This window comes from Phyllobates terribilis, unplaced genomic scaffold (assembly GCF_046119375.1).
Source record: "Phyllobates terribilis strain yellow unplaced genomic scaffold, ASM4611937v1 Scaffold_2__4_contigs__length_985480577, whole genome shotgun sequence".
NCBI classification, from domain to species: domain Eukaryota; kingdom Metazoa; phylum Chordata; class Amphibia; order Anura; family Dendrobatidae; genus Phyllobates; species Phyllobates terribilis.
In genome coordinates this window covers 115,099,279-115,113,739 of record NW_027362762.1, presented here as the reverse complement: position 1 = coordinate 115,113,739, position 14,461 = coordinate 115,099,279, and the positions used below count along the sequence as shown (strand labels likewise).

General features: G+C 47.0%; 1 protein-coding gene across 1 annotated transcript in view; it reads left to right on the top strand.

Moving 5' to 3' along the window:
* The window catches only part of STARD13 (StAR related lipid transfer domain containing 13), a 536,983-nt gene that overhangs the window by 113,800 nt on the left and 408,722 nt on the right, over window positions 1-14,461 (top strand). The gene's annotated exons all lie outside the window — the stretch shown is intronic.

The window sequence follows — 14,461 nt, the reverse complement described above, 5'->3', positions numbered from 1 at the left end:
CATTGCCCTCTTGACTTCCTTATTTAGTCACATTGGCTTCCTCCTATTCCTAGCCCTTTTATTCCCATAAGGTATGTACCTTCTACAGTGACTATGTAGGACTGTTTTGAAAATTTCCCATTTTCTATCCGTGCTCCTATTACTGAAGATACTATCCCAGTCTATAAGGTGAAGGGCATCTCTTAGCTGATCAAACTTTGTCCTCCTGAAGTTCAGTGTTTTTGTGACTCCCTTGCTGGGCACCCTACTGAAGCACATGTGGAATTGTATAATGTTGTGGTCACTATTTCCCAGGTGCCCCCCGACCTGCACCTCAGTTATTCTGTCTGGCCTGTTAGTTAATATTAAGTCTAAAAGGGCCGTCCCTCTAGTTGGTTCCTGCACAAGATGTGACAAATAATTGTCTTTGATATTTGACAGAAACCTGTTTCCTTTCTGAGATCTACAGCTTTCGGTTTCCCAGTCTATATCGGGGTAGTTGAAGTCCCCCATAATAATCACCTCGTTATTTTTTGCTACTTCGTCTATTTGTCTCATGAATAGACTTTCCGTGGCTTCTGCTATATTTGGTGGTTTATAACAGACTCCTATGATAATTTTATTATTGTTTTTTGCCCCATGTATCTCCTCCACCCATAAGGACTCGACCTCCTCATTTCCCTCCCATACATCCTCCCGTATTGTAAGCTTTAGACACGTCTTTACATATAGACAGACTCCACCCCCTTTCCGATTTCTTCGATCCCTTCTAAACAGACTGTAACCCTGTAAGTTAACTGCCCAGTCATAGCTTTCATCTAACCATGTCTCGGTTATTCCCACTATGTCATAGTTACCTGTAGATATTTCTGCTTCCAGTTCATCCATCTTGTTTGTCAGGCTCCTGGCAGTTTACATGATTTTGTTTTGTTCCAATCTTCTCCCTGTGGATTGTATTAGAAATTTTCTTACCTCCCTTCCAAGTATCTTGTCTTGGACCTTCTTTGTCGCACTTCATATCTTTCATTAGTATGTTCTCTGGTTTCATGTTCGTGTCCGGCGTTTTTCTTCCCATCCCCTCTTCTTCTAGTTTTAACGCCCTCCTGATGAGTGTTGCGAGTCTCCTGGCGAATGTGTGTTTCCCGGGTTTGTTGAGGTGTAGTCCGTCTCTGGCAAGGAGTCAGTCATAGAGGTAATTCACACCGTGGTCCAGGAATCCAAATACTTGTTGTCTGCACCATCGTCTCAGCCAGTTGTTCACATCAAGGATCCTGTTCCATCTCCTGACGCCATGCCCGTCTACTGGAAGAATAGAAGAAAAAACTACCTGCGCATCCAGTTCTTTTACTTTCTTCCCCAATGCTTCAAAGTCCTTGCAGATTGTCGGTAGGTCCTTCCTTGCCGTGTCATTGGTGCCAACATGTATCAGAAGAAATAGGTGGACATCCTTGGAACTGATGAGCTTCGGTATCCTATCGGTAATATCCTTGATCTTCGCACCTGGGAGGCAGCATACTTCTCTTGCGGTTATGTCCGGTCTGCAGATAGCTGCTTCTGTTCCTCTCAGTAGTGAGTCTCCCACCACCACCACTCTTCTTCCCTTCCTGGCTGTCCTTTTTATTGTCGCTTCTGGGTGTTTCTGGGTGCTCTTTTCTTCTTTGCTTGCTGGTAGTGCCTCATCCTTAGGTGTGCCATCTTCGTCCTCCACAAGTCCTTGGAATCTGTTTCTCAGTTGTGTGGATGGTGGTTTCTCCATGGTCTTCTTGCTTCTTTTGGTCACTTGCCTCCACTTGTCTGCCTCTGGAGGTTCTCTGACGCTTCCTTCACTTTCCGTGACCAGTAGTGACGCTTCTGTTCTGCCCAGGAAGTCTTCATTTTACTTGATGAGTTTTAATGTCGCAATTCTTTCTTCCAGTCCCCGCACCTTTTCTTCTAAAAGAGCCAGTAGTCTACACTTCAGGCAGGTGAAGTTGGTTTCATCTTCTGGACGATCTGTGAACATGTTGCAGCTCACCATGTAGGTTGTCACATCTGCCATGCTGCTCCTTGTCCCTGCTGACTTGATGGCTGTCTTCTTTCTTGTGATACCCTAGGATAAACAAATTCGGTTTGGCGATGCTTTCCAAGCAGCTGGTCCCGGCTGTACCCAACGATCTTCTAGCTAAGGGAGACTCTTCGCTTTTCCCAGAAGGCACCTGGAATATGCAAATTGTCCTCTTCAAGCTTCAATCCCTGGTTTGGCGATGCTTTCCAAGCAGCTGGTCCCGGCTGTACCCAACGATCTTCTAGCTGAGGGAGACTCTTCACTTTTCCCAGAAGGCACCTGGAATATGCAAATTGTCCTCTTCAATCCCTGGTTTGGCGATGCTTTCCAAGCAGCTGGTCCCGGCTGTACCCAACGATCTTCTAGCTGAGGGAGACTCTTCGCTTTTACCATCATTTTTAATATTTGCCAAATGCCAGAATAATGAGAGAGAGAGAATGGGCATTTTTATTACTTACTGCAAAGTCAAATGTTTACATACATTTCATTAGTATTTGGTACCATTGCCCTTAAACTGAATGACTTGAGTCAAACGTTTGGGATATCCTTCCACAAGCTTCTCACAATAGTTGGTCGGAATTTGGGCTCATTCCTCCTGACAAAACTGGTGTAACTGATCCAGGTTTGTAAGTCGCCTTGCTCGCACCTGCCTTTTCAGCTTTGCCCATAAATTTTCAATAGGATTGAGATCAGGGCTTTGTGATGGTCACTCTAAAACTTTGACTTTGTTATCCTTAAGCCACTTTGTTACCATTTTGGAAGTATGCCCATTTGGAAGACCCATTTGCACCCAAACTTTAACTTTCTGGGTGATGTCTTGAGATGTTGCTTCAGTATTGCCACATAATCTTCTTTTCTCATGATGCCATCTATTTTGTGAAGCGCACCAGTCCCTCCTTCAGCAAAACAACCCCACAACATGTTGCTGCCACCCTCGTGTGTCACAGTTGGGATGGTGTTCTTAGGCTTCCAAGCTTCTCCCTTTTTCCTCCAAATGTAACGATGGTCATTATGCCCAAAAAGTTAAATTTTAGCTTCATCAGACCACAGGACATGTCTCCAAAAATGAAGGTCTTTGTTCCTGTGTGCATTTGCAAACGTTAATCTGGCTTTTTTGTCTCTATTGGAGTAATGGCTTCTTCCTGGCAAAGTGGTCTTTCAGTCCATGTTGATACAGTACTCATTTCACTGTTGATATTGACATAATATTAGCAGCTTCCGCCATCATCTTCACAATGTCTTTTGCTTTTGTCCTTGGGTTGATATGCACATGTCGGACCAAAGCACGTTCATCTCTGGGACACAGAACCCGTCTCCTTCCTGAGCGATATGATGGCTGTTTGTACTTGCATATAATTGTTTGTACAGATGAACAAGGCACCTTCAGGTATCTTGAAATTGTACCCAAGGATGAGCCAGACTTGTGCAAGTCCACAATTCTCTTCCTGATATCTTGGCTGATGGCTGATTTCTTTAGACTTTCCCATGATGCTACACAAAGAAGCAGTGTGTTTCAGGTGTGCATTAAAATGCATCTAAAGGTGTGTCTCTAATTAATTCAGATATTGCCAAAAAAACTATCAGAAGCTTCCAAACACATGACATCATCATATGGGCAGTCCAGAATTGTTTACAGTTATAGTAATCTCAGTGTATGTAAACTTTTGAATTTGCAGTAAGTAATAAAAATGCCTTTAAACATTCTCTCTCATTATTCTGCCATTTGGCAAATATTAAAAATTATGGTAATCCTAATTGACCTAAAATGGGTGAGGTTTATTCTGATTTCATGTCAGATATTGAGAAAAACATTCATATGTGTCTTTTTATATAGTGTATGTAAACTTTAGGTTTCAACTGTATATATCACCTGAACCACCAACATTACGGAAATACAGCCTCGCAACCACCATCAGTACAGGAATCCTAGACCAGAAGCATAGTCAGTATAGGGATACATCATCAGATCCCCCATCAGTACATGAATTCATCACCAGAATCACCATCAGTACATGAATACAGCATCAAAACCATCAACATTACAAAAATACAGCTTTATAACCACCATCAGAACCGAACATCACCAGAACCACCATTAGTACATATATAATCACCAAGCTTCGTACACCGATCAATAGTCAGCCCCATATACATTTGTATAGCATGAATCTAAAACTCACAGTATGTCCTTAAGGCTATGTGCCCACGATGCAGAAATACTCCGGATTTTTCCGGAGTGTTTCTGCATCTCCCTGGCAGAAAAAACACATTCGGATTTTACATGTGTTTTTCCTGCCAGGGACAAGCGGAAGTGAAGCGTTTTTCACATGCATTTCCGCATGCGAGTTGTCAAGTGCTTTCCAAGCGATTTTAGCATCACTTGGAAAGTGCTTGACAACTTGGTCACACTATATAAATCCATGCAACCGGCATGGATTTATATAGTGTGAGCGTAAAAGAATGGTAAAAAAATAAATATTATACTTACCTTCTGATGGTCCCCGTGTCCTTATCTGATCCGTCCAGACTTGCCGGCAGCTCGCGATAGTCTAAAAGGACCTGCCATGATGTCATTTAGTCATGTGACGGGTCAGCTGACCGCTGACGTCGGCGGTCGCGTGACCCATCACATGACTAAATGACATCATGGCAGGTCCTTTTAGACCATGGCGAGCTGCCGGCAAGCCAGGACGGATCGGAATGGGGACACCGGGGGCCATCAGAAGGTAAGTATAATGTATATTTTTTATTTTATTCTTTTTTTTACAGGTACTATGGTACCCGGATCTGGAGGAGAGTCTCCTCTTCTCCAAACCCGGTTCCATCCGCACATTGAACCGCATGATATCCGCATGTACAGATGCAGTGATGCAGATGTCATGCGGTCCAATGCCAGTCAATGGCGGCGAAAACGCAGCAATTCCGCAAAATAATTGGTAGTGCTGTGTTTTTTTCTGCAATGATAATCCGCAGCGGAAATTTCCGCAGCATGTGCACAGCACATGCGGATTATCATTGGGGAACATGGCAGACCTTCTACCAAGCGTTTTTTAAACGTTTCTGAAGCGGAATTGCCGTTGCGGAAATGCTTAAAAAACGCATCATGGGCACGCAGCCTAACAGTGGTAAAGAGATGTTGCGAGTTGTTGGTAAGGTAGCAGCCAGCATCAGACTGTGGACCATACGGGAACCATAGTACCGATGAGACATGGTCAGTATCACAAAAAAACATTTACATCCAGGTATCTTATAAACAACATCTTCTCTGATTGGAGTAGTTGTCTTTCTTTTCTACGCCATCACCTGACCAGACCCCATGATGACTTAACTTCACAGCTCATCTCTGCAGACTTCCATATTCTCTGGTCTTCTGCAGCACACCCCGACACCATGCCCTTAAAGGGAACCTGTCAGCTGCTGTCATCTCAAACCGTGGGCAACATATATAAGCCACTGGCTGTAGAGTTTTGTGGAGATCGACTAGTGCTCAACTCCTCTCTTCCCTAGCCTTAGCCATACGCCAGGGAAAGTCAGGGTGAGGCACGCGTGCGGTGATTGGTGAAGAACCAATTTAGGGACGATAGACTAGACAAGGTGACACTAGACCAGACTAGAAGGTCTCCACTCCCCCCTTTCCCTAGTGTCTGGGCTCCCTTTCCCTCTGTGTTGCACTAAGTCTTTCCCACACCCTGCATGACAGTGTATGAACAAATGTAATAAGTGTAAAATATTGGTGAGGATATGTGAGCATGTGGGCCAAGTATATGAAGTGCAGTAGTTAACTAAAATTCAGTGTATATGTGATAGTAAAAAATCATGTATGATGTGAAATGAATGAAAATGAAAAAGTGTAATTAGTGAATGATAAATGATGAGCATGTTATGGGAGACATGTGATGAAGAAATTAGTTGATAAATGAAATATTGTGGGATGCATGTGAAAGCCTCTGCCTATGTGCGAGTGTAGTCAGGGGCTTGTCGGTCACTGTCAGCAAGCAGGGAGAAGCCGCCAAGGATCCACCTACATGACTAGTCAACAGGGCGGTTAGCTCCCCTACGGCTATTACAAGTATGTTTTTCTCTGAAACACTGCAGGGACAGGAATGGCCAAAATGCCGCCGCCTTGGAGACACCTCAGAGCGCTGCATTAGGTGGCCTGTTGCAAAAGCCCCGACTCCCCCCATCCTCAGTTATGCTCCTGGTATCAGGTTCTCACCACTCCTGTCCATCAGCTTCCTCCAATATAAAAAACGCTTTCTCCTATGAAGTGTTTTTCAAATGAAGCAGGTTGATAGGTGGGTCTGGTCACATTCCCCTTCACTAGCAGCCATTTTGAAAACAGGAGAGCGGTACCGTCTGTGAGGAATGCTGTACTAACAAGCGTAACCTTAATTTCTTAGTCCTGAAGAGGCTGGTGTACTTACTTTCAAAATATATTTCAGAAGTGCTGTATGATCGTGGTGTTAAAATCTAGGTGGACTTATTTTAATATCAGGCTGGAAAACTTTCAAATATAGGCATTCTATCATGGATTTACAAAGTAAGAACACAAGCCTCATCAGGTCTAAGAGATCTATTTAGTAGTGCATTCACATGTGGAGAATATTGTTGGTAATTATTGGTTAAAGTAAGAAAAAAAAAACACAATGGTCACTGAAATAACTGAAACTGACAAAAGTGATTGTTATGCACACGCCCGGGCTAAGCGGCGTGTGCGTGTGATTGGTAGTGATTCCACTGGACCGTGCCGGAGAGTGAATGCCTGGAGGGGCGTGACTAAGTATTCACCCGATCCGACCAGGGTCGCACGACGGCATACGACGCCAGTGCACCAAGGAGGAACCGAGCAGAGGGACCAGGTGCTACTCCAGGACAGACCCCGGACACGGCTGTTGACCCACACAGGGGAATACAGGAACAGGCTGGTAGGCTGGCACACAGACTGGAGGGTATAGGCAGGCACGACTGGTATGCAGGCAGGCGGGTATGCAGGCAGGGGGGTAAAGGCAAGCACAGCTAGAGTGCAGACAGGGAGGCACTAGCAGGTAGGAACACAGGCGGGATAGGACCCAGTACACACCGGGACTCAGGAACAATACAGGCAGAGGGTTACAGGCAAGCACAGCTAGAGTGCAGACAAGGCTGAGCAGGGAGGACAGGGCTCTGTTCACACGGAACAGACAGGAAGGGAAAGACAGAGCCAGATACTCACACAGTACTTGCAGAGACAACAAGCAGGAGTTAGGTACGAGTTCAGACTCTGCAGAAAAAGGAAGGGAACGGACATAGAGGCAAAACAGGTAAAGGACAGGAGAGAGTTCAGACTGGAACTGAGTGTACGGAGGAGACCGACACTGCAGAGGGATACAGGAGCGGGTCTGGGAATACGGCCACCAGAGAGGCGGAACGAACAGGCAAGGAGCGTGTTCAGACAGGACAGACCAGACGCAGGAGCGGGTCTAGGAAATCGGCCACTAGAAGGCGGAACGAACAGGCAAGGAGCGTGTTCAGACAGGACAGACCAGACACAGGAGCGGGTCTAGGAAATCGGCCACTAGAAGGCGAGAGGAACAGGCTAGGAGCGTGTTCAGACAGGACAGACAAGAGAACACAGAAAGGAGTCAGTTCAGACACGGGAGCTGATACCGCAAAGCAGGAGACATACAGGACTCAGTTCAGACACGGGAGCTGATACCGCAAAGCAGGAGACATACAGGACTCAGTTCAGACACGGGAGCTGATACCGCAAAGCAGGAGACATACAGGACACAGTTCAGACACGGGAGCTGATACCGCAAAGCAGGAGACATACAGGACTCAGTTCAGACACGGGAACTGATACAAAAAGCAGGAGACAAGAGACGGGACCTGGCACCTTCAGAGTGCAAGCACACACTGAAGGAAACACTATGCTCAGGCGGGGATAGAAGGGAGCTGCTGAGCTATATACCAAGTGACAGACAGCAATAGGCTGAGGACGCACAAGGGGTGTGACCCACAGCAGGTACAAAAGGCAGGAAGTGATCGGGCGCCGCCCTTAAGCAGCAGAAACAGACACAAACAGACAGCATGGAGGGAAGCCAGAGAGACATTCTGGACAGGAGATCAAGTGCGCCCTCTTGCACAGTGGGAGATGGACCACCATGCAAGGACGCCGCCAGGTATGTTACAGTACCTCCCCCCTTACGCCCCCTCTTCTTCAGGCCTGCCAGAATCTTCCGCAGGGAATTCGAGGGCCAGTCGTTCACTGGGTTGGAGGGGGACAGAGACTTAAGGGTAATCTCTGCTTCGAGGTACATCTTGTCAAGCTCACAGGAAGAAATAGACGGGTTATCACGTACATAATGAGGAAAAGTCACTGTCTCTTTGTTATCTGGTGGTATCCCGGAGGATTCAGGAAACAACTGGAGGTCCTCCGCCGGGTCAGAAGAGTGCAGAGGCTCAGAGAAAACAACTGCTTCAGAGTACACTAGGTCGGACTCACTGGAGGAAGCAGGCGAGGTATCGGGTACCGAGTATAGGAAAGTCTCTGTCCATTCACCACCAGGTGGCACCCCGAAGGGTTCTGGAGACAGCTGGCGGTCCTCCGCCTGGTCAGAGGGGTGTAGAGACTCACGGGTAACCTCTGCTTCAGAGTACACTAGGTCGGACTCACTGGAGGAAGCAGGCGAGGTATCGGGTACCGAGTATAGGAAAGTCTCTGTCCATTCACCACCAGGTGGCACCCCGAAGGGTTCTGGAGACAGCTGGCGGTCCTCCGCCTGGTCAGAGGGGTATAGAGACTCACGGGTAACCTCTGCTTCAGAGTACACTAGGTCGGACTCACTGGACGAAGCAAGCGAGGTATCAGATCCAGGATATAGGAAAGTCTCTGTCCATTCACCACCAGGTGGCACCCCGAAGGATTCTGAACACAACTGGAGGTCCTCCGCCTGGTCGGAGGGGTGTAGAGACTCAGGAGTAACCTCTGCTTCGGAGTACACTAAGTTGGACTCACTGGACGAAGCGAGCGAGGTATCAGGTACAGAGTATAGGAGAGTCTCTGTCCTTTCGCTACCAGGTAGCACCCCGAAGGGTTCAGGAGACAACTGGAGATCCTCCGCCTGGTCGGAGGGGTGTAGAGACTCGGAGGTAACTACCACTTTGGGGTACCCATTGTCAGGCTCACAGGACGAAGCGGACAAAGTATTGAGTACCGGGTGTAGAGAAGTCTCTCTCCATTTGTCATCGAGTGGTATCCCGGAGGGTTCAGGAGGCAACAGGGGATCCTCCGCCAGGTAGTAGAGGTGCACAGACTCTGAGGTAACCACAGCTTTGGAGCATCCTTGGACATGCACACCGGTTAAAGAGAAAGAAGCATCTGATGCCGGGTGCAGGAAGTTCTCCTGTGTGGAGTCTGGATGGGCAGAAGTCTCTTCGGCCAGGAGAACTGGTGCACTACCCACGCACATTACCCATTGGGGTTTCTCCGGGATACAGGGGGATGAAGCTTCAGTAGGGACTTCAAGGTTGGGGTCAGGAGGTCTCAGGGAGGACAGACCCTGGCGTGACGGCTTGCCTCTAAGTCTAGCACGTCTGGACTGCCTCTTGAGGTTGAGAGAAGTATTCCGGAAAGCGTAGTCACCCTGTGAGGATTCTGGGTGGGCAGTAGTCTCATTGGGCTGGAGGACTATTGCGCTACCCACACACATTACCCGTCGGGGCTGCTCCGGGATATTGGGAAGTGAAGCTTCAGCAGGGGCTTCAGAGTTAGGGTCCTCGAAGACCATACGAAAGGCCACCAGGAAGGCCTGCAGGTCAAGGATGACAGGATCCCATGCTTCCCATAGGGGGGTGACCCATTTCAAGGCATCACCCGCTAGGTAGTCAATCATAAAGGCCACTTTAGCCCAATCGGAAGGAAAATAGAGAGGGTAGGCCTTAAAGTGTAGCATGCATTGCTCCACAAATGCACGACACTGTCTTGGATCCCCATAGTAACGTGGCGGATCCGCAGGAACGAGGGCTGATAGATCCATCTGGACGGGTGCGTAATTCGCCTGGAACTCAGCTAAAGGGGGGAAAAAAATTTATTTATTTTAATGCATGTATTCGCTGGAAAAACTTCTCAAAGAGCGAAGGCCGTGGGGCTCAACGGGAACCATGGCCTGAGCATGCTGTTATGCACACGCCCGGGCTAAGCGGCGTGTGCGTGTGATTGGTAGTGATTCCACTGGACCGTGCCGGAGAGTGAATGCCTGGAGGGGCGTGACTAAGTATTCACCCGATCCGACCAGGGTCGCACGACGGCATACGACGCCAGTGCACCAAGGAGGAACCGAGCAGAGGGACCAGGTGCTACTCCAGGACAGACCCCGGACACGGCTGTTGACCCACACAGGGGAATACAGGAACAGGCTGGTAGGCTGGCACACAGACTGGAGGGTATAGGCAGGCACGACTGGTATGCAGGCAGGCGGGTATGCAGGCAGGGGGGTAAAGGCAAGCACAGCTAGAGTGCAGACAGGGAGGCACTAGCAGGTAGGAACACAGGCGGGATAGGACCCAGTACACACCGGGACTCAGGAACAATACAGGCAGAGGGTTACAGGCAAGCACAGCTAGAGTGCAGACAAGGCTGAGCAGGGAGGACAGGGCTCTGTTCACACGGAACAGACAGGAAGGGAAAGACAGAGCCAGATACTCACACAGTACTTGCAGAGACAACAAGCAGGAGTTAGGTACGAGTTCAGACTCTGCAGAAAAAGGAAGGGAATGGACATAGAGGCAAAACAGGTAAAGGACAGGAGAGAGTTCAGACTGGAACTGAGTGTACGGAGGAGACCGACACTGCAGAGGGATACAGGAGCGGGTCTGGGAATACGGCCCCCAGAGAGGCGGAACGAACAGGCAAGGAGCGTGTTCAGACAGGACAGACCAGACGCAGGAGCGGGTCTAGGAAATCGGCCACTAGAAGGCGGAACGAACAGGCAAGGAGCGTGTTCAGACAGGACAGACCAGACACAGGAGCGGGTCTAGGAAATCAGCCACTAGAAGGCGAGAGGAACAGGCTAGGAGCGTGTTCAGACAGGACAGACAAGAGAACACAGAAAGGAGTCAGTTCAGACACGGGAGCTGATACCGCAAAGCAGGAGACATACAGGACTCAGTTCAGACACGGGAGCTGATACCGCAAAGCAGGAGACATACAGGACTCAGTTCAGACACGGGAGCTGATACCGCAAAGCAGGAGACATACAGGACACAGTTCAGACACGGGAGCTGATACCGCAAAGCAGGAGACATACAGGACTCAGTTCAGACACGGGAACTGATACAAAAAGCAGGAGACAAGAGACGGGACCTGGCACCTTCAGAGTGCAAGCACACACTGAAGGAAACACTATGCTCAGGCGGGGATAGAAGGGAGCTGCTGAGCTATATACCAAGTGACAGACAGCAATAGGCTGAGGACGCACAAGGGGTGTGACCCACAGCAGGTACAAAAGGCAGGAAGTGATCGGGCGCCGCCCTTAAGCAGCAGAAACAGACACAAACAGACAGCATGGAGGGAAGCCAGAGAGACATTCTGGACAGGAGATCAAGTGCGCCCTCTTGCACAGTGGGAGATGGACCACCATGCAAGGACGCCGCCAGGTATGTTACAGTGATTTTCAATTTAAATTTACTGAATATCAACTAATGAAAATCAGACATTGCTTTTGAATTGTAGTTAAAAAAACAAACAAATGAAAATGGCCTGGAGAAGAATGATGATACCCCTTAGTTTATGTTCACTAGTGACAGGGGCATAAATACAGTGGGTACAGAGGTTACTGTTGCACCAGGTCCTGGAGCCTGGAGGCCCAAAAATTCCCTTTGGCACATATGATAAGACCGATGCTATTTAAGGCCTGTGATGGTTGGGAGCCTTTTAGAAATTTTGCATTGATGCACACAAGCTTCAAATTATTCTATTGCTAGTAGCTTATGCTAAATTGCATAGCACAAAACCTTTGTCACAGGACTTCTGAGGGACTAAGGAACCACCTTTTGCATGTCTTCTACAGCATCAAGAGTAAAGTCCAAGGGCAATTTGAAACTTGGAGGAACAAACTTACAGAAAACACAGAGCAAAAATTACAGCAATACTACAACAAACTACGGACCCTTCTGATTCATAACAAGGAAAAGAAGCTGCATAGATGGCGCCTAGACTCAGGACTATACAAACAGTTACAAAACAAAGCCAAAACCTGACAATTTGGACAACCACTCCATTCCAGACACAGAAGCATCTGTGTCATCAATCTCTTAGATTATACACCCAGCAAAGCAGAGCTGACCGTGCTTTCTAGAGGACTCTCATTTTGTCCTACTAAGGCCCTAGATAAAACTGAACTCTGTAGTGATATGGAAAATTATTTCAGGAGACTGCGCCTGAGGGACTACGTCAATGCTACAGAAGATTCAGAACCCACCCGAACTGAAGAAAAAGGGATCTTGACAACCAAGAAGAGGTCAGATTGGACACCTCCACCTGAACGCAACCCTCATTTGGATACATATATAGACTCCTTCAGACATGTGATAAAATCCACCATCCTAGACACAAACAGGAGACAAGCATCCAACATCAGTGCCCAGGAGAGAAAGGCCATACAATCTTTGAAAACCAACAAAGAAATCATCATTAAACCTGCTGACAAGGGTGGTGCAATAGTGATGATGAACACATCAGACTACATGAAGGAAGCAAACAGACAACTGATGGACACGCGCTACTACAAAAAACTGGAGTCTGACCCTACACAGGACTATACAAGGAACTAAACAAATTGGTATCTTGTCTGCCTGACGAATCCATAAGAGCTGATGACCTGATACCAGAGAGTCCAAGAATAGGGACATTCTATATGCTCCCCAAAATCCACAAATCTGGAAATCCAGGAAGACCAATTATTTCATGTGTGGGCACCCTTACTGAGCAAGTTTCTGGACGGGTAGAGTGTGTTCTTAAACCACTAGTAAAGATTACACCCAGCTACATTCAGGACACGACAGACCTACTGAATAAACTAGCAGCAATAGGTCCTCTACCAGAAGGAACCATCCTGGCCACCATGGATGTGGAATCTTTGTATTCTAATATCCCACACCAGGATGGATTAAATGCCTGCAAAATCTTCATGGAAAATACAGGAATTGATTCTGATTCTGTGGTCAAACTTACAAAATTCATCCTCACCCACAATTACTTTGAATTTGATAACAACATATATCTACAGGAAACTGGTACAGCGATGGGAAGTAAAATGGCTCCACAATACGCAAATCTGTTCATGGCCAAGCTTGAAAGTGACTTTTTGTCCTCATGTCCCATCAGGCCTCTGGCCTACTATCGTTTCATTGACGATATTTTAATCATCTGGACGGGGTCTGAGCAACAGCTGAAGACGTTCCATTAACACTTTAATCGATTTCATCCCACCATCAACCTAACACTCAACTACTCCTATACTGAAATAAACTTTTTGGACACCATCATCAAGCTACAGAACAATGAAATAGAGACATCCTTGTACCGGAAACCAATCGACCGTCCTACATACCTTAAATGGGACAGTTTCCATCCAAAACACATAAAAAACTCTATTGTTTACAGCCAAGCCATCAGATACAATCAGATATGTTCCAACCAGATGGATAGAGACAAACACCTTGATGGCCTCAGAAAGACCTTTTTGAATCAGGGCTACCATCCAAGAACAATTGAGAACCAGATTACAAGAGCCACCAGGATATCAAGGCATCATCTCCTACATTACAAAAACAAACAAGAAAACAACTAGTCACCTACAATCCAAATCTGAAGGCGCTAAGAAGAGCTGCATGGAAACTACAACCCTTACTACAAAAAGATGCCCGATTACAATCCATATTTCCAGCCCCCCCACTTCTGTGTTTCAGGCAGCCCCCAAATCTAAGAAGCATCATTGTCAGAAGCTCCCTGTCATCTCCACCAGCTACCGGTACCTTTCCTTGCAACCAGAAAAAATGTAAAACCTGTCCATTTATAATGACCACAGACAAGATAGAGATCCCCAATTCACATCAGGACTACAAGATCCCAGGTACTTTCAGCTGTTTCACATCTAATGTAGTGTACTTAATTATATGTACCAAATGTCCAGCTGGGGGTCTTTATGTAGGGGAGACAGGGCAAAAACTTAGGACAAGGTTGAATCATCATTGCCACACAATAAAAGAAAAAATAATAGATCTACCTGTAGCCAAGCATTTTTGTTCCCCGGATCACAGCATAAAAGACATGAAATTACTGGTATTAAAAGGTAATTTCAAATCTCAAAGAGAAAGAAGAATCTCAGAATATAAACTGATGATGACCTTTGACATTTTCAGAGCAGGAATGAATGTGTCACATAGATTTATGTCATT